Raw genomic sequence first — 22492 nt, forward strand, 5'->3', positions numbered from 1 at the left:
ACCATTGAGCCACATCCCCAGCCCTATTTTGTATTTTATTTAGAGACAGGGTCTCACTAAGTTGCTTAGCGCCTTGCTCTTTTTTGCTAAGGCTGGCTTTGAACTCGAGATCCTCCTGCCTCAGCCTCCCAAGCCACTGGGATTACAGGCGTGCGCCACAGCACCCAGATACATGACTAATCTTGATTGTTCCTGCTCCTGACCCTGTTGGGACTCTAGAACTCTTTATCCCCAGAACCTCAATCTAAGCACCAGGACCACTATCTGAAGGGTGACTGTGGCCCATTGTTATGAATACATAACCGTAGTTGCGCATGACCTTAGCAGCTCAGAGAAGAGAGAACATGGGAAAAAAATGAGGATGTGTTATCCATGAGATGAATTAGGAGCATCAGAAAGCATCATGACTGGGCTGGGGATGTGGCTCAAGTGGTAGCGCGCTCACCTGGCATGCGTGCGGCCCCAGTTTGATCCTCAGCACCACGTACAAAGATGTTGTGTCCACCGAAAACTAAAAAAAAAAAAAAAAAAAAAAATTTAAATTCTCTCTCTCTCTCTCTCTCTCTCTCTCTTTAAAAAAAAGAGTGAAAATGTCATTATTTTTAAAAAAAAGAAAGCATCATGACTTAATTAGCATAAGTTAGCATGAATCTATATATGAATATGAGTATACATGAATACATATATGAATGTGAGTATGAATACATATCAACACAAAAATGAATACATAAATAATATGTGAATATTAATATATATTGATATTTACATATATGAATATGAACATGAATATATGTATTGATATGAATATATAGGAATATGTATATATGTGTGTGTGTGCGCGCATGTGTGCGCATGTGGGTGCATGTGTGTGTGTGTGTGTGTGTGTGTGTGTATGAGGGGCATGTATTCCTGTGCCCACCCCTTCAGGGAAGTAGATTCCAGTGCTGTCTGTTCAGTATGGAGAATGGGTCAATGTGCCCTCCACTACTTGAGGAGAGGAGATCTCCATGCCCTCCTCCCCATGAAGGGAGTAGGTCCCAGTCTGGAAAGTCACTCTCTGTGTCCTTCACCCAATGAGGAGTTTAGATCTCCATGTTCTCCACTAGTGAGTGGAGTAGAATGATGCATATTCCACCCAATGAGGAGAGTTAATCTCTGTACACTTGATCTGATGTGCTCCTACTCCAGTTCAACCCTCAAAGTACAAAATAGGAGAAGACATCTATATATGACTATGTATGTGAATATATATGAGTATATATGAATATGAATAACTATATATAATATATATGAGTATACATATGAATATATACATATGAAGAATTATACCCCTGTGCCTTCCACTCAGTATGAGGAATGGATCACCGTGCCTTCTGCTAGATGAGTGGTGTTGATATCCATGCCCTCTGCCCCATAATAGGAATAGGTCCTGGTTGGGGGAGTAGGACCCTGTCCTCAGACATTTTCATGTACAGATACATATTTGTGAGCAATTCATATTTTTTGTATGTGTACATGTATACATTCATGTCCATGCACATATTCATATTTATGCATGCAGACATGTACATTTTCATATTCATGTACACGTACATTTTCTTATTCAGGCACATATTCAATTTCTTGTACAGGAACATGTCCATTCACATATTCAGATTTATGTACATATATACCTTCATATTGATGTATGTGTAAATGTACATATTCATACCATATCTATATATGTTTACATATTCATACACAATTTCATATTCACACATTTGTACATGCTCATATTCATGAACATAAATATGAATATGCATATGAATTTTTTGTGTACATGAAATTGAATGTGTGCATGAATATGTGCACATATATAATATTTATATTTATACATATATTCATATTCCTACATGCATTCATATACCTGTATGTATACATGTACAGATATATGTATGTGCACGTGTACATATGTATTCATGTATGCATACACATTCATATGTACCTAGTCATATTTATGTACCTGTACATTAAATTCATATTGCTATTCATAAACATTCATATTAATATGCCTATTCATATATACACATGCATATATTCATATACATATACCTGAACATATTTGTGCAATTATTTATGTTCATATTCTTCTTCAGATTCATATTCCTTCTTGTACATTTTCATATTCATACTTATTCATCCTTATCGATTTTATCTCTATAGAGATTTCATCTCTAGAGCTGGGAATAGAGTTAGTGATGTTGAGTAAATGAATCATGTTTAGTAATGCTGTAATTGTATAGATGTATGGATAATAATATCATTGTTTGATACTAACTATTCAATATGTATTTTGGGGTGACTCTGGTTAGTGGAGGAAGGTCTCCTAGGGATAAGAGTACAATGAGAATTATCAAAATTAGTAGAGGGAACTATTTTATATACTAGATAATGACAGGGTGGTAGTTTTTTTGTTATAATTGAATAACATAAATATTTTGATTGTAAGAATAATATGGATAAATATAGTTAATGTGGGATTAACTATAATAACATATTATTCAATCTATATGGGCGATTGATGAATATGCTAAATTTTGGTTTAGTCCTCCTCAGCCCCCTAATATAATAGATAAGACTGCTATTGCTATTATTAGGGAAAAGTTAATTGATGGCACAATTTGAAATATGATTGAGACTGGAGCAATTTTTTGTCATGTTAATAGGACTAGACGTGATATTAGTGAATTCATTGAGTAACTTCAGGCACTCATAGATGAAATGGGACTAATCCTATTTTTATTGATAAGACTGTGACAAATATTAGGTATGAAATTTGGTTGGAAATATTAAAGTTCACTGTCCTGTATTTATGAAAAGAATAATTATGGCTATTAAGATTATTGTTGCAGTAACTTGAATTAGAAAGTATTTTGATGCTCATCTGTGGGCTGCAAATTTGCTTTATTAATTAGAATAGGAATAATAGCTAATATGCTTATTTCCAGTCCTACTCAGATGAGTAGTCAGTGGGAACTAAATAGTTGAATGAGTGTTCCTGAGAATGAAGTAAAATAAATGGTAGGTGAAGTTAAGGGATTAATTAATATGGGAAGCATATAAACCAACATTTTTAGGGTATGGGCTTGATAGCTTATTTAGCTGACCTTACTAGTAGGACATGGTGTATAGGGTAGCACGAAGAATTTTGGGTGCTTATGTTAGGTCACACATGGTTCTAGAAATAGGAGGGCTCAAACTTTTATTATTTACTCTATCAAAGTAACTCTTTTATCAGACATATTTCTTTAAGTTTGAGGGGGAACACATGCTATAATAATAGGTAGGGACATACGTTATTTGCATAAGACTAGTGTTAGGGGTAAAAGTTTTTTATAATAAGAGTATGAGTTAATCATATCAGAATCATGGATATGATACTTGAATTCATAAAAATATTGAAGTCAGGATTAAGATTTTTATAACAAAACTAAATGTAAAAGTTTCAAAGATTCATGGGTTGAAAAAGGCTCCTATGAAAAGTATTGTGGTTAAAGCATTTATTATGATAATATTAGTATATTCAGCTATGAAGAAAGGACAGAGGGTCCTGTGGCATATTCATTTTGTGGTGAATACTGATACCAGTTGTGATTCTCCCTCTGTCAGATCAAAGGGTGCTCTATTTGTTTCTGCTAATGTTGAGATAAATCATATTATTGCTAGGGGTCATGATGCTTAATAGTAGTCATATATATTGTTGGGTTGAGATAAGGGTTGATAAGTGACCCATTTATTAGTAGAACAGATACAAGAATAATGGCTAGAGTTACCTTGTAAGAGATTGTGCTACAACTCATAGTGCTCCAATTAAGGCATTTTTAGAGTTAAATGCTCATCCTGATCATAAGATTGCATAAATAGCTAAACTTGATGTTGCAAGAATAAAGAATATTCCTGGGCTGGGGATGTGGCTCAAGTGGTAGCACGCTTGCCTGCCATGCACGGGGTGCTGGGTTCGACCCTCAGCACCACATAAAAATACAATAAAGATGTTGTATCCACTGAAAAACTAAAAAATAAAAAAGAATATTCCTATGGTTATAATAAGGGGGTATTGCATGGGTAGGGGAATTCACATCATAAATGCCAGGGTAAGGGCTAGGGAGGGGACAATAATTAATAGTATGATGTAGAATGTTAAGGGCTTAAGTGGTTCTTTAATAAATAATTTTATTGCATCAGCAAATGATTGAAGTAAACCATAGGGTCTGACAACATCTGGGCCTTTTTAGAGTTGTATATAACTTAATATTTTTTACTCAATTAAAGTCAAGAATGCTATAGCTAGTAAAATTGGGATAATTAAGAGAAGCGAATTTACTAGAAACATGTTAAGAAAAGGGATTGAGGGCTGGGGTTGTGGCTCAGTGGTAGAGTGTTTGCTTAGCATGCACAAGGCACTGGGTTCACTCCCTAGCACCACATTTAAAAAAAAAAAAAGTAAATAAACAAAATAAAGGTATTATGTTCATCTACAACTAAAAATTTTTAAAAAAAGAAGATAAGGAATTTAACCTCTGGTTATAGTCTTAAATCTTACACAGTTATGGGTCTCTACCATGTTAACAAACTCTGTTCTAGGGAAGGGTATATAATAGTATACTAGATTTAGATTATTTCAATCTGTTATTTTAAGGCACTTTTATACTGGGAGAAACATCTTGAAAGTGACCTAGATTTCTCCAGTCTTAACTCAAATCATGTAGGACTTTAACTGTTGAGTAAGTGAATCATTAATAGTGGTTATTCCATTTGGATGTCCTGATCCAACATTGAAGTTGTAAACCCTATTATGATTATGTACTCTTGAATAGGATTGCACTGTTATCCTGTAAGGGTCCGGCGGAGCGTCGGAGAAAGAGACCACACAAGAGACTGGCTCCATGCAATTGGCAAAAGGGGATTTATTGGGGATCCATTCCAGCGCGCTGGGGCTCCGTGCTCACTCAAGAAGGGAGAGCAGCCCAGAGCCCAGAGCAGAGGTCAAGCAGAGCTTAAGTACACTTTTTGGAGAGGGCGGGGGGGGGGGGGGGCTTTGCATACATCAGAACAAATCATCATGAGGCTCGGGAAAATTGAACAACAACTCTGAGACAGGATTAGTACATTCATTGGCGGGAACAGTCTGGGCAGGGGTGATTGGTCATTCCTAAGCGGGGTACACTTTTAAACTGATAGGAGCCTAGATGCTTACGTGCCGAGCTACTTGGAGCCCTTAGCTATTAAACAACCAGGGAACCAGGAGAAATATTTACTGGGCAGTTCAGGTATTGTCCTAACAGCTACAGGGATTACAGGTTCCCGGGGTAGCAGAAGAATTTTAACAATACCTAGTCTTTACTTTTTAGCCCAGGCCTTGCCATTTAGAAACTTTACAATGCCTAGTCTTTTACACTTTAACTCAGACTTTTGCAGCTTAGAATCAGCTTAGAAATTTTACCTTTACAATCCCTAATGTAATTTGTGGCATTGGTCAATTATTTGGATCAACTGATGAATTTAAATTTGGACAAGCTTTGTCTGGATTATAATGATTTGTAGGTTAATTTATACTCCATGGTCACCCCAAGCGTATTGGTGAAATTTTATTTCTTATAGAAATTGATTTAAAATGCTTAGGCTAATAAATTTAAGCTCCGTAGGGTCTTATTGTCTTATTAACTTATTCCTGTCTCTTCATGGGGAAGTCAGTTTCACTGATTAAAAGTAAGAAACAGTCAACCCCTGTCAAGCCATTCATACAAGTCCTTATTTAAAGAACAAAGAATTTTGCTACCTTTGCATAGTCAGTATACTGTGGCCATTGAACATGTGTCACTGGTAGGCAGTGCTTCTAATACTGTTGATGCTAGAAGTGATATTTTTGGTAAACAGGTGGGGTTGATGTTTGCCAAGTTCCTTTTGCATTTTAAAAAAATTTTTTTTAGTTATACATGGACACAATATCTTTATTTTGTTTATTTATTTTTATGTGGTGCTGAGAATTGAACCCAGGGCCTCACATATGAGAGGTAAGCAGCTTTGCCACTGAGCCACAGCCTCAGCCCCTTCCTTTTGCATTTTTAAATCTGTATGCATCACAGTATTGGGTTAACAATATAATTAATAATGGTTGAATTATTCATATTATATTATAAGGTCATTAACTACCAATAAATTATTCTGATATAAACTTATACAGGGAGTGTTGAGAGCCACACGCAAGTCGGAATGGCCCCTGGCATTTTGCCAGAAGGAATGGTTGAGAGGTGAGCCATTAACATGATGATAATTAAGTTAAGCTGGGTATAATTGCTGTGCCTGGATAATGCTGGATTGAAACAGGCTGTGTATTCAGTTGTATATTAGACCCCTGCTGTCCTGCAATAGGGAAGCTCCTGCTGCCTAGGGCGCCTGCTACTTTTGAGTTCTCGAGGAGTTCCCATTGAGTTCCGTTGAGCTCTCGCTGGGATTCCTGGAGAGTTCGAGTTGGTTGGTGAAGTTCCTGTGGAGGGAGTTCCGGTTGGTGTGTGGTGTTCCTGGAAGGGTCACGTGGGTGGCGTTCGTGGGATTTCAGGCAATAAAGGAGTTCCTGTTTGAACCTACAAGTGCCTCCTGGCCGCTCAGTTATTTTGTGCCCAGCCAGACTGCGGCAAGGGAGAAATTATTTATTGTTACTTATATAAACATTATTGCTGGGGCTGGGGATGTGGCTCAAGCGGTAGCGCGCTCGCCTGGCATGCGTGCGGCCCGGGTTCAATCCTCAGCACCACATACAAACAAAGATGTTGTGTCCGCCGAGAACTAAAAAATAAATAAATAATTATTTAAAAATTCTCTCTGTCTCTCTCTCTCAAAAAAAATTATTGCTTCTATAAGCTTATAGATTAGTCCAGTTTAGAATTACTAGGTCAATTAAAATACTAATAGTAAGTTTAGTCAGAGTTTAGTTAAGCTTGAATGCTTTTTAAATTGGTGGCTGCTTTTAGGCCAACAGTGGAAATAAGATTTACTCTTATTTCCTTTTTCTAAAGAGCTGTCCCTCTTTCGAATAACATTTAAACTTACATTAAGATTGTTGGTTCTTTAGGTAAATTTGAAGTCAAACTAAGATTCTAACCTGGACAACCAGTTATCACTGTGCTATATTGGCTTTTCACTTCTGCTTATGTTACCGCTGTTGACCGGTGACGAGTTCTTGCTCCCCGATGTTGAAGAATAACACCAAAAAAGCACGCCGAGGCAAGGCCAGAGTAGAGATTAGAAATTTATTAAAGGACAGAAGAAAAGACTTCTCCCGGAGGAAGAAGGGGACCCAGAAGGTGGAATCTGTGGAAGTGCGGTTGTCTCCCCTTTTTATAGTTCTTTCAGTGATGGAATGTAGGTTGGAAGGCCTGAGGGGTGGGACACAGGTGGGCCAAAGAAGTGGTCTGAGCAGGAAGGACTTCATTATCACTCCTTTGTGATGGGCTATCTTCAAATCTGCTGGGGGCTATTCATTAATACTTCTTCCAGGTGGACTTTGGCCTAGGGCCTCTTCAGGACTTCATGAACATTCCATGAATTGTCCTCTGTGTTTTCCCTGAGTCATTCCCAGCATGGCCTCCATTTTAGATTTCACTCCATATTAGACCCGATTTACCTAACTACACTGACTACCTAACTTTAAATCTGGCTTCACTTATAAGTCGTTCCTCTATTTTGCTACATAGACATATTAGCTCTTTTAGCTGCTGGTAAGAAGCTTGTCTGGTTTTGGGTTCTTGGATTAAATTCTTTTTGAGAATTTCATTCTGGTTAAATCATTATGCAAAAGGTAAAAATTTTAGTCTTTGCTTTTTTGTACTTTTAATTATTCTGTAATCTTTCTCTTATGGTATTGTTACCGCTGCTGACTGGTGATGAGTCCTTGTGTTATGCTCGAATTCAGGACCCCCAAAGACCACCAGAGACCCAAGATCGATGTAAGCAGCAAAGAGGTGTTTATTGCGAGCTAGCTCGGTCCTCTGCGTGCACACACAGCAACTGGTGACGCTGAGAGGCCCTGAGCCCAGGGTTTGCAGCATTTTTATACATTCTTTGGAGAGGGCAGGGACTTCACATACATCATAGCAAATCATCACACACCTCGGGAAAATCAAATAACTCTAAAACATGATTAGCACATTCACTGGCGGGAACAAGTTGGGTAGGGGTGATTGGTCAGAACAAAAGGGGTATTGGCTTGAACTGATTGGTTTGAGCCAAGAGGGGTGTACGACGTGCTGAACTACATGGTTTCCCAATATGTTATCAACCACCATAAACTACTGGGAGGGTCATCTGGCATCCCAGGTATTTCCCTGTCTCATGCTGATTGGTGGCTGCTAGGGGGTTGCTATGGATCTCCACCTAGCCTGAGTCAGGGACAACTGGCACAGCAGATCTCTCCTGTTATTTGTAGATAAACAACTTAGCAGGGTGGGAATGTGCCTAGGAGTGCTCTGTGGGTCTTTCCAAGGACAAAGGTCATGTCCCTTCCTTGGACAGGCTTTGCTCTGAGGTAGAGGCTGGTTTTTCACTTGCTCCCCGATGTTGAAGAATAACACCAAAGAAGCATGCCGAGGCAAGGTCAGAGTAGAAATTAGAAGTTTATTAAAGGACAGCAGAAAAGACTTCTCCCGGAGGAAGAAGGGGACCCAAGAGGTGGAATCCGTGGAAGTGCGGTTGTTTCCCCTTTTTATAGTTTTGGTGATGGAATGTAGGTTGGAAGGCCTGAGGGGTGGGACACAGGTGGGCCTAATTATCACCTTTTGGGATGGAATTATCACTTCTCTGGGATGGGCTATTTCCAAATCTGTTGGGGCTGTTAGCTAACACTTCTTTGAGGTGGACTTTGGCCTAGGGCCTCTTCAGGACTTCATTAACATTCCATGAATTGTCCTGTGTTTTCCCTGAGTCATTCCCAGCATGGCCTCCATTTTAGATTTCACTCGGTATTAGACCCTATTTATCTAACTACACTGACTACCTAACTTTAAATCTGGCTTCAGTACTATCTCTATAGCTCCAGTTGATAATTTCTATATTTTATACTTTTATAAAGGTAAATGTTTTATTTAATAAAATTGTGATATTAGAGTTTTGAGGCTTGTGGGCTAGCATTAGTTCAAAATGTTCAGAGTTGTGTGAAATCTTCTGGGTGTAAGCTGGATGCTTTGAATTGTTAAGCTCCTTTTTGATTACTCCAAACATACTTTCCAGTATGTTTACCTTATTATGATTTATCTCTACTTATATCATTGGTGAAACAAAATTTTTAGTTTATAATTCATAGTACTTGAAGAGGGTGATGGGTAGTGTGTACATGCTTTATTACTCGATTCAGTTAAACTCTCTATTCTTTTTTTTTTTTTTTTTTTTTGTACCAGGGATTGAACTCAGGGGCACTTGACCACTGAGCCACTTCCCCAGCCCTATTTTGTATTTTATTTAGAGACAGGGTCTCACTGAGTGCCTTGTTTTTGCTGAGGCTGACTTTGAACTGGCTATCCTACTGCCTCAGCCTCCCGAACTGCTGGGATTATTAACCTGTTTCTCTGTCTGGCTAGGATGATTTTTCATGTCATTAGTCATGATTAAATTCCTTATAGAGGGGCTGGAGTTGTGGCTCAGTGATAGAACAATTGCCTTGCATTTGTGAGGCACTGGGTTCGACCCTTAGCACCATATAAAAATAAATAAATAAAGGTATTGTGTCCATCTACAACTAAAAAAAAATATTTAAAAAATTCCATGTAGAAATTATGACATTGCATATTTATTAAGTATGCTCTTTGTTTTAGGTTTTGTTGAGTTTTCTTCAAAACCTTCATCAATTTATGATGGATTAGGATTGATTATTAGTTGGGGGGGATTGGGTGTGGAATTGTATTATATTTTGGTGGGTCTTTTTTTAGGTTTACTGGTGTTTTTAATTTATCTAGCGAGAATATTAGTAGTATTTGATATATAATTGCTAGAGCAACAGAAGAATACCCTAAGACCTGGGGGTCTAATGTTGTAACTTGAAGAGTGTTATTATTAGGCTTTTTGGTAGAATTATTGATTGTTTTATTAACAGTGCTGTATGATGAAGTGGAGATTGTAATTGAGTTTAAAAATTTAGAGGACTGTGTAATGTTTGATGGTGATGAATTAGTGTTAATTCTTGAGGATTTCGTGGGGATGGCTACTTTATATGATTATGGGAGTTGATTGATGGTTGTTGCTGGTTGATCTTTATTTGTTAGTATCTTTATTGTAATTGAAATTATTCCTGGTAATTAGATTACAATTGCTAATGCTACAATAATAGTAGGAATGAGAAAAATAATTTAATTAAAACTTTGTGATTGAAAGTTATGGTTGAGGCTATAATTTGGAGGCTTGCAATTGATTTTGGAGTTTTTTTTCTAATCAGATTAAGTCTAATAAGGTTGATGCTGATTTTTGACTTGTAGTGACGTTTAGGTGGGGATATAGTCAAAGCATTGTAACTGGAAAATAATATGTTTGAGAATTTGGAATATTGGAATAGTATTTAGTTTTAAGATTGAGTTAATTGGTTTAATCCTATGGCAATTGTGATTAGTAAAGCTGTAGTTTTAAAATATAAAGGTATAGTTATGAGTAGGGTATTTATAAAAGTGAGGGATTTTTTTTTTTTTTAAGAATTTTTAATATTTATTTTTTAGTTCTCGGCGGACACAACATCTTTGTTGGTATGTGGTGCTGAGGATCGAACCCGGGCCGCACGCATGCCAGGTGAGCGCGCTACCGCTTGAGCCACATCCCGAGCCCCAAAAGGGAGGGATTTTATTAGATAGGAGAAATCCTTCGAAAACACTGCCAATTAAAAGGAGTTTAATTGAACTAATTAGTTGGGGATTTTTTTTTTAATAGAAATTAGTGTAGAGAATCGAGGCTGTCCAAGAAAGGCATAAAAGATAATTCATATGCTATAGATGGCTATACGGGAGGTAGCAATGAGTGTAATTAGGGCTCAGGCATTGGTATAGGACCCGTTTGCAGATTCAATAATTAGGTGTTTGTAGTAAAATCCAGTTAGAAAAGGCATTCCTAAGTGCTAGTCTTCCAATAATAAGTAAGGAAGAGGTAAATGGCAGGATTTAGAACAGTCCTCCTATCTTTTGAATATCTTGTTTGTCATTTAAGTTATGAATAATTGATCCAGAACACATAAATAATATAGCTTTAAGAATACATTTGTGGGCTGGGGATGTGGTTCAAGCAGTAGCGCGCTTGCCTGGCATGCGCAGGGCGCTGGATTCCATCCTCAGCACCACATAAAAATAAAATAAAGATGTTGTGTCCACCGAAAACTAAAAAATAAATATTAAAAAAATTCTCTCTCTCTTTAAAAAAAAAGAGAGAATACATTTGTGCAAATGTGAAGAAATGCTAGTTTCTAGGGTTGATTAATACCAATAGTCACTATTATTAACTCCAGTTGACTTCAGGTGGAGAATGCAACGATTTTTTCTTAATATTATTTGGGTTAATGTACAGATAATTACAAATAGTGTGGTGATGACTCCCAAACATAAGTGTTTGGATGGTTTTATTATTTTCTATTAGGGGATTGAAGCATACTAGGAGGAAAATCCCCGCTACAATGATTGAGCTAGAATGCAGATTTCATCTCTAGAGATTTCATCTCTAGAGTATTTGCCCCAGTTTCATCATTTTGGGGTTTGAACTTGAACATTTTGGAGTGGGATCTCATCAGATTGATGGTATATTTACTTATATTGATGTTCACATACATATGATTAAACATTCATGCACACATTCACAATCATTCATGCATATGTATGTGTGAATGTTTATATTCCTATTCATGTACTTTTTAAGGTACATGTACCTATGCATATTCATACACTTATTCAATTTTGTGTACATGTCCACATGCATTCATATTTATGTACACTACACCTTAATATTCATAGTCATGTATATGTACTTTTACATATTCATACCATACCAATATCCATATATATTTACACATTAATTTCATACTTATGCATGTGTACATGTACATATTCATATTAAGCACATAAATATGAAAATATGTATTTTTTTTATTTTTTAGCTTTAGGTGGATATATTATCTTTATTTTATTTTTATGTGGTGCTGAGGATCGAACCCAGTGCCTCACGCATGCCAGGCAAGCGCGATACTACTTGAGCCATATCCCCAGCCCTGAAAATATGTATTAATATATACATGTACATGAAATTGAATGTGTGCATAGGTGTACATATTTATGTGTGCACATGTACATATTCATATTTATACATGTTCCATATTCATATTTCTGCACACCTTCATACTCCTGTATGGTGTATATGTACATATTTATGTACAGGTACATGTATATATTTATATTTATACATATATTTGTATTCATATTCCTCTTAATACACATGTACCTACTCATTCATGTATACATACACATTCATATTAATATACTTGTACATGTATATAGTCATTTATGAACCTGTACACTGTATTCATATTAATATTCATAAACATCCATATATTATACATATTCATATTTGTCTGCATATATACTCATTCATATCCATATCCATGTACATATTCTTGCAATTATTCATGTTCATATTCCTCTCTAGATTCCTATTTGTGTACATGTACATTTTTATATTCATACTCATTCTTATTGATTTCATCATTTTGGGATTTTAACTGGGACATTTTGTACTGAAACATGTCGTTTTCATATTTGAACAAACTTTCATATTTATACTTTCTTGTACAGATTCATATTTATTTGTACACATATCATGTACATGTATACTTTCATATTGATGTACATGTACATTTTCACATTTGTACACATATTCATATTCATTATACATTGATATGTGTATACATCTTTTTGTACATGTATGTTGCATTTTTATGTTCATGTACATGCACACATGTACACATTCATATTTGTATGCATATTTTACATGTACATGTACATATACTCTCACATTTGTCTATTTGTGCAAGTACATTTTCATATTTATGAACATATTTATATTCATATGCACATTTTGTACATGTACATATTTATATAACACATGTATCTGTATATGCATGTATTTATATTATATATAAATATACATCTGTACATGTATATTTATAACATACATGTATCTGTACATGCATGTATTTATATTTGTACATTTTAGTATCTATGTTCATTTTATATGCATATTTGTGTACATATATACATGAATATTCATATGTGTTCATATTAATATTCACACATTTTGATATTGATATTCATGTACAAATCTACATGCATTCATATTCATATTCAGGTTCATGTATATTCACATAAATATTCAGGTACATATTCTCATTCATATTCATGTTGATGTACATATTCATATATACATATTCATATTCATATGATAAATATATTCATATACATATTAACGCTTTTTCCATTCATACTTTGAGTGTAGAACTGGAATAATCTGGAATGTGAAATCATTAGGACTGCACAGAAATGACTCCCCAGATTGGGTGGATTATACATGGTTCTACCCACCCACCACCCACCCCCGTAGAGGGTATGGGAACCTGTGTCCCTCAATATGTGTAGTACACAGGTACCTATTTCTCCTGAGAAACTACTCCCCTCACTTTTGGGACGGTATGGAGTTCTATTCTCTCATTTGGGCACAGCGTACCATACCCCATACTGAGCAAAAGGCACTGGGATATTTCATCTTTAGATTGATCTATAGATCCATCTGTAGACCTAGCTATAGATCCATCTATCCATACTTCATACTATTAAGATTTGAACTGGAATATTCTGGAGTGTTATCAGGTAGACCATACAGTGAAAGTCCCTTTATCAGGTAGAAGATAAAATCAACGTACTGGGTGGAGTTCATGGGTTTCTACTCTCCTCATGGGGTGAAAGACCTACTCCCACTTGGGAACCAATAGTCCTCCTGATGTGGGGGGTGTGGATAAATACTCACCTCCTCCAGCAGAGGGCAGGGTTATCCATTCCCCATATAAGCAAAAAGCACTGGGATCTAATTCATATATACCTGCTTACATATACATGTACATTTATTTGTATATTCATAAAGATGTTCATACATATATTTATATTCATATATCAAAATCACAATACTTACGTACATGCTCACATTCATATTAGTATATACTATTCATGTATATATTCATGTACATATTCTTGCACATGTACATATTCATATTCATTTACAAATATATGTACATATTTATATTAATGTAATTATTTGCACATGTACATATCTTATGCACACTGATATTCATATTCATGTACATGTGCTCATACATATTCATGTACATGTGCTCATTCATATTCATTCATGTGCATGAACATATTCATACCTGTAGTCAGGTATGTGTACATATTCATATTCATGTGTATGTTCATATTCATACATGTATTCAGGTATGTATACATGTTCATATTTGTGTGCATATTCATATACATTAATATTTGTGTACATGCATGCATTTATATTCATATTTATGTTAATAATCATGTTCATATTTGTATTCATATGTACAAATATTCATATGCACACATACAGGTTCATGTTCATATTCATGCACATGTTTATGATAATATTCATGTATGTATTAATAACAATATTCATACATACATATTCATATTCATGTTCATATATTCACACACATATTCACGTGCATATATTCATATTGATGTCCACATTTATATATACATATTCATTTCATGCAATATGAATATATATATAAATATTTATGTGAATTATATCCCTGTGCCTTCTGCTCAGAATAGGGAATGGATCACCATGCCGTCTGCTAGGCTATGTGAGTCCATGCCCTCTGCCCCATAATGGGACTATTTCTCCATTGGTGTAGTGCTGTTGCAATGTTCTTCAGCCCATTTGGAGAATACTTTCCCATGCCCTCCACATGGTGAGGGGAATAGAACCATGTATTCTTTACCTAATCAGGGAGTTAATCCCATCTAATGATTTCCCATTCCAGAATATTCCAGTTCAACTCCCAATGTATGAAACTGAAGAAGACATAAGTATGTCATATGTATAGCTATATGTATAGATATGTTAATATATTCATACATATATACATGAATATATGTATATGTATCTAGCCCTACACTAGATGAAGGGAGTTGATCTCCACACCCTCTACCTTGTGTTAGGAATTGTCCCCATAGGGGGTGTAGGATCCTGTGTCCTTCACCCCATGAAGGGAGGGATCTTCATGTCTTTCACCTGGTTAGTAAAGTAGAACCATGCATCCTACACCTATCAGGGGAGTTAATCCTTGTACATTCCTTATAATGTTTTCCCATTCCAGAACATTCCAGTTCAATCCCTGAAGTATGAAACTAGAGAAAACATGTATTGTGTGTGTGTATATATGAACATATATATGAATATACTACATATGAATCTATGAACCCATATATGAAAATATATATGGATATCCCTGTGCCTTTGGCTCAGTTTGGGAAATGGATCATTGTGCTCTCTGCTAGATTAGGGGTGTAGATCTCCAAGCCCTCCCCACTGAGGGAAGTAGGTCCCTGTGTCGCAGTCTGGCTGGGCACAATTCAGGAGCCACCTGTCAAAAGAAACGAACTTTATTTTTAGAACACACACACCACACCACACAGCTCCTCAGGAAAAACCTTCAGAGCCCAACTGCCACCACTGGTTTCCCACAAGCCTCTCAACCTCCTCCGCTCCTCCTGCTCTTGAGGCTGATTGGCTGGGTCGTGTGGGCAGAGCCAAAAAAAGTCCCCCAATGAGCAGCTCCGTGATCTGAAAGGGCGGGGAAACAGCCCAATGAGCATCACCGCAGAGGAGCCAATCAGTTTGCAGTTAGAAGTTTGCTGGGGCCGCTGTGAGCCAATCATCAGCTGGCAGCTGGAAGTTTGCTGGCAGCTGGAAGTTTGCTGGGGCCCCTTTTGGCTGTGGCTCTCAACAACTGTGCTCTCTGCTGCTGCAGCCCGGCTGGCTGGGCAAAATAGCTGGGGTGGGGGGTGTGGCGAACAACTTGTGTACGTTGATACAGCAGGAGAGGGAGCCGTTTATTGTAGGACAGGAGCGGTATTTATACATTCCACACAGCTTATCAAATTAACATAAACTAGATACAGCAGTCGACCAATAAGGAATCTCCACACTTAATGACTCGCTGGCGTTACTTCACAAACCACTCCTTCTGGCAAAATGCCAGGCACCATCCAGACTTGTTTACAGACTCTTAACATTTGCCAGGCGCCATCCTGACTTGTTTACAGACCCTAACACTCTGCTAGATTAGGGGTGTAGATCTCCAAGCCCTCCCCACTGAGGGAAGTAGGTCCCTGTGTCATTCACCGTATGAGGGAGGTAGGTCCCTATGTTCTCCACATAGTGAGTGGAGTAGAACCATGTATTCTCCACCTGATCAGGGTAGTTAATTCCTATACCCTCCATTTGGTGTGTTCCCATTCTAGAACATTCCAGTTCAATCCCTAAAGTACGAAACTAGAGAAAACGTGTGTGTGTGTGTGTTTTCATATTTAAGTAGTTATTGGTAGGGCCCCTCAAGGGCCCTAGGAGAGGCACCAGGGACAGCTAAGGGGGAGAGGTCCAGGTACAATGACATCAGTTAATTGGATGATGAAATGAAACCAGTGAGGCATCCAGCTAGAATCTTTGAAAGTTTTTTTGTTTTCTCATTGTGAAGAACTCTGCCCTGAGGTTACACATGGGTGTACATACCTGCTCGTACCCTTCATCTACTGATCCAAAACTCCTGTTTTTATATAGGAATATTCAGGGGTGCAATGTTTAGATTATGAGAGCTAAATCTAATATGTACAACCTCATTTGAATGAACTAACTGGATGGTAACTGAAGGCAGGTGCCATGTGACTGGAAGAGGTGGGTCACTGAGAGAGTGCCCTTTTTTAAGGGTTCTTCATCTTCTCTGTGGACCCTTCCCCAACTCTCTTGGCTTCCTGGCCACCTGGAGTAAAACAGCTTTTGTCTACCAAGCCCTTCTGCCACAATACCCTGCTTCATCTTGCACCCAGAGCAATGGAGTTGGCTAACCATGGACTGAACATATGAAATTGTGATCCCAAAATAAGCTTTTCCTCCTCTGAGTTGTTCTTGTCAGGTATTTTAGTTATAGCAATGAAGTGCTGACTAACACTCATATTTTTAAAATTTATTTTATTTTTTAAAAATATTTATTTTTTAGGGGTAGATGGACACAGCACAATGCCTTTATTTATTTATTTTTTCATGTGGTGCTGAGGATCGAACCCGGGTCCCACCCGTGCTAGGTGAGCACTTTACTGCTGAGCCACAATCTCAGCCCAAATAATGTTGGGCTTTAAGTATTGCCCTATTGCATCATGGGAGTGACAGATTGAGGGGATTTGGGAGTTCTTTTTGGAAGAGGCAATCTTAAGGTTTAGAGAGTAAAAGTGTTACTGAAAGCTTGGCCCTTGTCCCTGATGCCAATCCAATAACGAGGATAAGGTTTTTTTGTTTTTTTGCTTTGGTTTTGTCTTTATTTCCCCTATTCACTTTATTTTTACTCCCAAAATAAGATGCAGAACAGTGTGTATAGCAGGTCACCATTTGTGTGAAAAATAAAACAAATGTATATATAGATCTTCCTGTATATGCATACAATAATTCTGAAAGAATTTGCAAGGATTGATAGCATAGGTTGACTTCCATGAAAGGGAGGATAAGGTCTTGAGAAAAAGGAAAGAGAAGGGTTATTGCTTTGCTAGCAAAGGAGAAACACAGATGACCCCTGTCCTAGAGACTGTGATTCTGCTCATCAGCAGGAACAGGAGGCTTAAAACAAAAACAAAAAAACTACACAACACACACATATTTTTTAGTTGTAGATGGACACAATACCTTTTATTTGTTCATTTATTTTATATAGTGGTGAAGATCAAACCCAGTGCCTCACACATGCTAGGTGAGTGCTCTACCTCTGAGCCACAACCCCAGCCCAGAAAAGGAAGCTTTTAAAGAGGTAATTTAAAGGCTACATTCCTTAATTAAGTTCTCTGATGGAGTTGTAATTCACTTGTTAATTAGGGAGATAGTAATTTCTGAGATCTGGTACCATCCCCAAAGTCTGGATTACTTCCTTCCTAGGTGGGTGTGTTTAAGGACACACAAATCTACCTAAAATGGGGAAGAAAGGTAATCCATTGTTCCTGAGATTAGGGATGAGTAGGGAGAGAGGAAGAAAGAAATATGTCCATTTTAAAAATAAGTTGCAAACTGGGCACACTGGTGCACCCCTGTAATCCCAGTGGCTCCGGAGGCTGAGATAGGAGGATCAAAGCCAGCCTCAGCAAAAGCAAGGCATTAAGCAGCTCAGTGAGACCCCGTCCCTAAATGAAATATAAAATAGGATTGGGGATGTGGCTCAGTGGTCAAGTGCCCCTGAGTTCAATCCCTGGTACAAAAAAAAAAAAAAAAAAAAAGCTAAAAAAGGCTATATTCAAAGCATAAAGTAGACCACTGTTACAAAAGTATATTTTGGTGGTTTAGAAATGGAAAGGTTAGTGTGAACATTTGAAGGCAACTGTGCTAAGCTGTACAGAGGTTAAAGTCCTTCACAAGAGAAACAAATTAGAAATGTCATGATATAGTGTTTGGTAGAAAAATTATGACATATATTTGAATAAACTATAGAGAAGGCCAGATTTCAGGGCTTTGCTGGGGACAACTGTCGTGGCCTCGGATAATAATTTGCTTAAATTTTTTGAGACTTAATTTCTTCATCTTACTACCTCACCCTTAGAGGGTGGTAGTGAGAATTAGAGAAGTATGTAAGATATCTACTGGCCCTATGGAGTGTGGTAATGGGAAGATACGCCATGAAGTTCTTTAATAGAGTCATACTTTCTGTTGGTAGCCATCAGTAGCTACTCTTACATGAGACCGCATGTCTCAACACTCAGCGATTTTTATAGAAGAGGTGGGAAAAAAAAACCCTGAAACATAAATTAGTTTACTTTTATTTTTTTTTTTAAGAGAGAGAGAGAGAGAGAGATAATATTTATTTTTTAGTTTTCGGCAGACACAACATCTTTGTTTGTATGTGGTGCTGAGGATCGAACCCGGGCCGCACGTATGCCAGGTGAGCGCGCTACCGCTTGAGCCACATCCCCAGCCCAAATTAGTTTACTTTTAGTACTGGGGATTGAATGCAGGGGTGCGTCACTATTGAAGGGAAAGTGAGGAATGAGAGACGGGTAAGCGAGACATGAAAGATGGAGACCAAGCAGAGATACACATGAGAGTTTGACAGAGCTGACAAATAAAGGCCATCTCACTATAGGAGAGAAAGGCAAAACAGGCTTGAGTTCTGGGACTTTTATGGGGGAGGCTCAGAGCCGTCTGGATCCTCATGCGGCTGGGTCCTAATGCCGGTGGTTAGGGTTGGGTTGGTATGAGGGAGTGGTGAGTCTTTCTCAGAAAGGCCTTGGGGCAGGAAAGTGAAACTTTTTCCTTAAAATGGTAACTGTCATTTAAGATGGCCGTCCAAATGCTAAGCAAGGACCTTATATCTCCAGCCCTTTTCATTTTTTGAGACAGTGTCTAAGTTGCCTAGGGCCTCACTAAATTGATGAGGCTGGCCTGGAATTTGTGATCCTTCAGTCACTGGGATTATGAGCGTGCACCACCACACCCTGCAAAGTCACCCTTAAAAGAGTTTTCCAAAGTAAAGGGTAGAAAATTATCTCTGTTTTTCATTTTCTACACTATTATACAAGATTTGATATCCTCATTGATTTTGTATCATCTTTATTAAACTTAGGTCCTTGTGGCCTAAGGGATTGTGTCCTTTTAGGATGATGGTTCTTAAATTGAGGTCATAAGAGTCTTTGAAAGTATGAGAAAAGTGAAAAACTGTCATCCCAGAAAAGCACAGTCCTATTTCTCTTGTTATTTCATAATCCTCTATGTAGGAATCCCTGCACTGGGATATCACAGCTAAATATAAGCATGTGTTTGTGATACATGGGTTACTGTGATACTTATCATGCAAAGAGCACACAGTTATGATTAGTAGTGTAAAGAACATTGAAAAGCATGTTGGGCAACGGTGTTTTCATTGAAAGAAATATTTCCCTAATTTGGTTAATTTTCAATCCTATAGGAGTATTGAAGAAATATACAGTATCCTTCAGCTGGACCCACCAGTTGTTAACAAGTCTTTAGCTGTCTCTATAAATATACATGTTTTAACCAATTGAAAGTAAATTGCATATATTGTGATACTTTACTGTTAAGCACTTCAGGGTATATTTCCTAAAAGTAAAGATAGTCTCTAAGAAACACAAACCATGATCAAAATGAGTGGTATAGTTTAATGATCTAATGTTTTGGGTGAAAGCATTCAAATAGAAATCAGACATATGCTGAGATTTATTTATATATTTATTTATTTAGTACCAGGAATTGAACACAGGGGCACTTTACCACTGAGCCACATCCCAGCCGGGTTTATTTATTTTTCTTTTTTTCTGTACCAGGGATTGAACTCAGTAGCACTTACCACTGACACACATCCCTAGCCCTATTTTGTATTTTATTTAGAGACTCTATCAGTGAGATAGAGTCTCTCTGAGTTGCTTAGCACCCCACTTTTGCTGAGGCTGGCTTTGAACTCAGGATCCTCCTGCCTCAGCCTCCCAAGTTGTTGGGATTACAGGTGTGTACCACCATGGTCCACATGAAGTTTTATTTTTGTAAAGGGAAAAACTGACCATTATTTATAGCTTGACAATAAGCCCTAAAAACGATCATGTGCTAAAATAAGGAGATCTGGTGGCTAGAGATATAGCTTAGTTGGTAGAATGCTTGCTTTGCATGCATGAGGCCCTGGATTCAGATCAACATTTTTAATTTAATGATATGTATGTTCATTTAGCAAGATTCTTGCTTATGTGACCCTTTATTCTTTCAAATCATTCTCAAGCCAGTTCTTTCATTTAGGCCACCTGGCCCAGAGACTGCTCTTAACCACCAGGCTCCCCTATCTCCTGGCAGAAAACAAGCTTCTTGAGATTGGTAATGTAGCTCAGTGGTAGAGCATTTATCTAGCATGAACAAGGCCCTGGGGTTGATCCATAGCATCACACAAGGACCCAAAGACAGAGACACAAGACACACACACACACACACACACACACACACACACACACACACAAAGAAGAAACAGCTTCTTTTAGTACTAATTTTTTTTCAGTGACCTCAAAATAATTTTCCACACTTTTGCAAATTTTTAGTATGCAGTTGAGGAAGCCATGAATACACTATTCTGAAAGAGTAAAGACCCTTACTCTAGGATTGTCAACACTTAGTGCAGTGCTATGCCCAGGGTGCCTAGCCACATGGGGAACACCTGGTAATTTTTAGGCAAGTGGGTCTCATGTGTAATTTTTCACATTTAGGAAAAGGAAATGATCTGGTTCAGAACTGCTTTACCTGTACATGGTTTCCAGTTTCAGTGCAGAAAACTCAAATGCACTGTCTCCCTTTTCACAGAAACCCAGAGTTTCTATCTTTAGCCACTATAGCAACTGCAATAACAAATCCCAAACCAATTCCTGTTGCTCCAGAGGTATGAGCATCAAGCCTGTTGAAGAACAAAACTAAAATAAAACTCAGGGGCGTGTCACAGAGAGTGGGATTAGCACAAAACTTTTAGTCATATTTACATGGATCATAGAAAAATAAAGAAATGTAAAGACATTCTCTTTCTTTAATATAATTTTTTTTTTTAGCTAGATGTGATGTGCATGCCTGTAATCCTAGAGATCTGGGAGACTGAAGCAAGAGGATTGCAAGTTTGAAGCCAGTCTCAATAACTTAGTGAGATGCTGTCTCAAAATAAAAAGTAAGAAAAAAAAATGCTGGGAATGTCGCTCAGTGGTAAAGTGGCTCTGAGTTAAATCTCCAGTACCAAAGAATATGTACATAAAATGTTTAGACTGATTTGTCAAGGATAGCAGTATGAGAGGAAAAAGCTACTTGATTGTTTGGAGGACTGTAAATGTATCCTTAGAACACTGAGTATACAAATTATCACATGAACACTAAGGGATATATCAAGTATAAAATCTCTACAAAACCTTATCTAAGAATACATTATGAAATATATTCTTTTATACTAAGCATGTATAGTTTTCAAATGTTTCCTTAATCTGCATTATTATAATTTCAAATTTAAAAGTCTTTTTTAAAAAAATATTCTTTTTTAGTTATAGTTGGACACAATACCTTTATTTTATTTATATATTTTTATGTGGTACTGAGGATCGAACCTAGCGCCCCACACGTGCTACCACTGAAC

At 37.4% G+C, this 22492-nt stretch overlaps 1 long non-coding RNA gene across 1 annotated transcript in view; it reads right to left on the reverse strand.

Moving 5' to 3' along the window:
* Positions 1 to 452: 452 nt before the first annotated feature.
* LOC113182646 (uncharacterized) overlaps positions 453 to 22492 on the reverse strand; it is a 28644-nt gene continuing 6604 nt past the window's right edge. Inside the window, exon 4 of the long non-coding RNA XR_003300769.2 lies at positions 453 to 511. This is a non-coding gene — a long non-coding RNA (uncharacterized LOC113182646). The remainder of the gene's footprint in view (positions 512 to 22492) is intronic.

The sequence above is a fragment of the Urocitellus parryii genome, chromosome 3, assembly GCF_045843805.1.
Source record: "Urocitellus parryii isolate mUroPar1 chromosome 3, mUroPar1.hap1, whole genome shotgun sequence".
In the NCBI taxonomy this organism is placed as follows: Eukaryota; Metazoa; Chordata; class Mammalia; order Rodentia; family Sciuridae; genus Urocitellus; species Urocitellus parryii.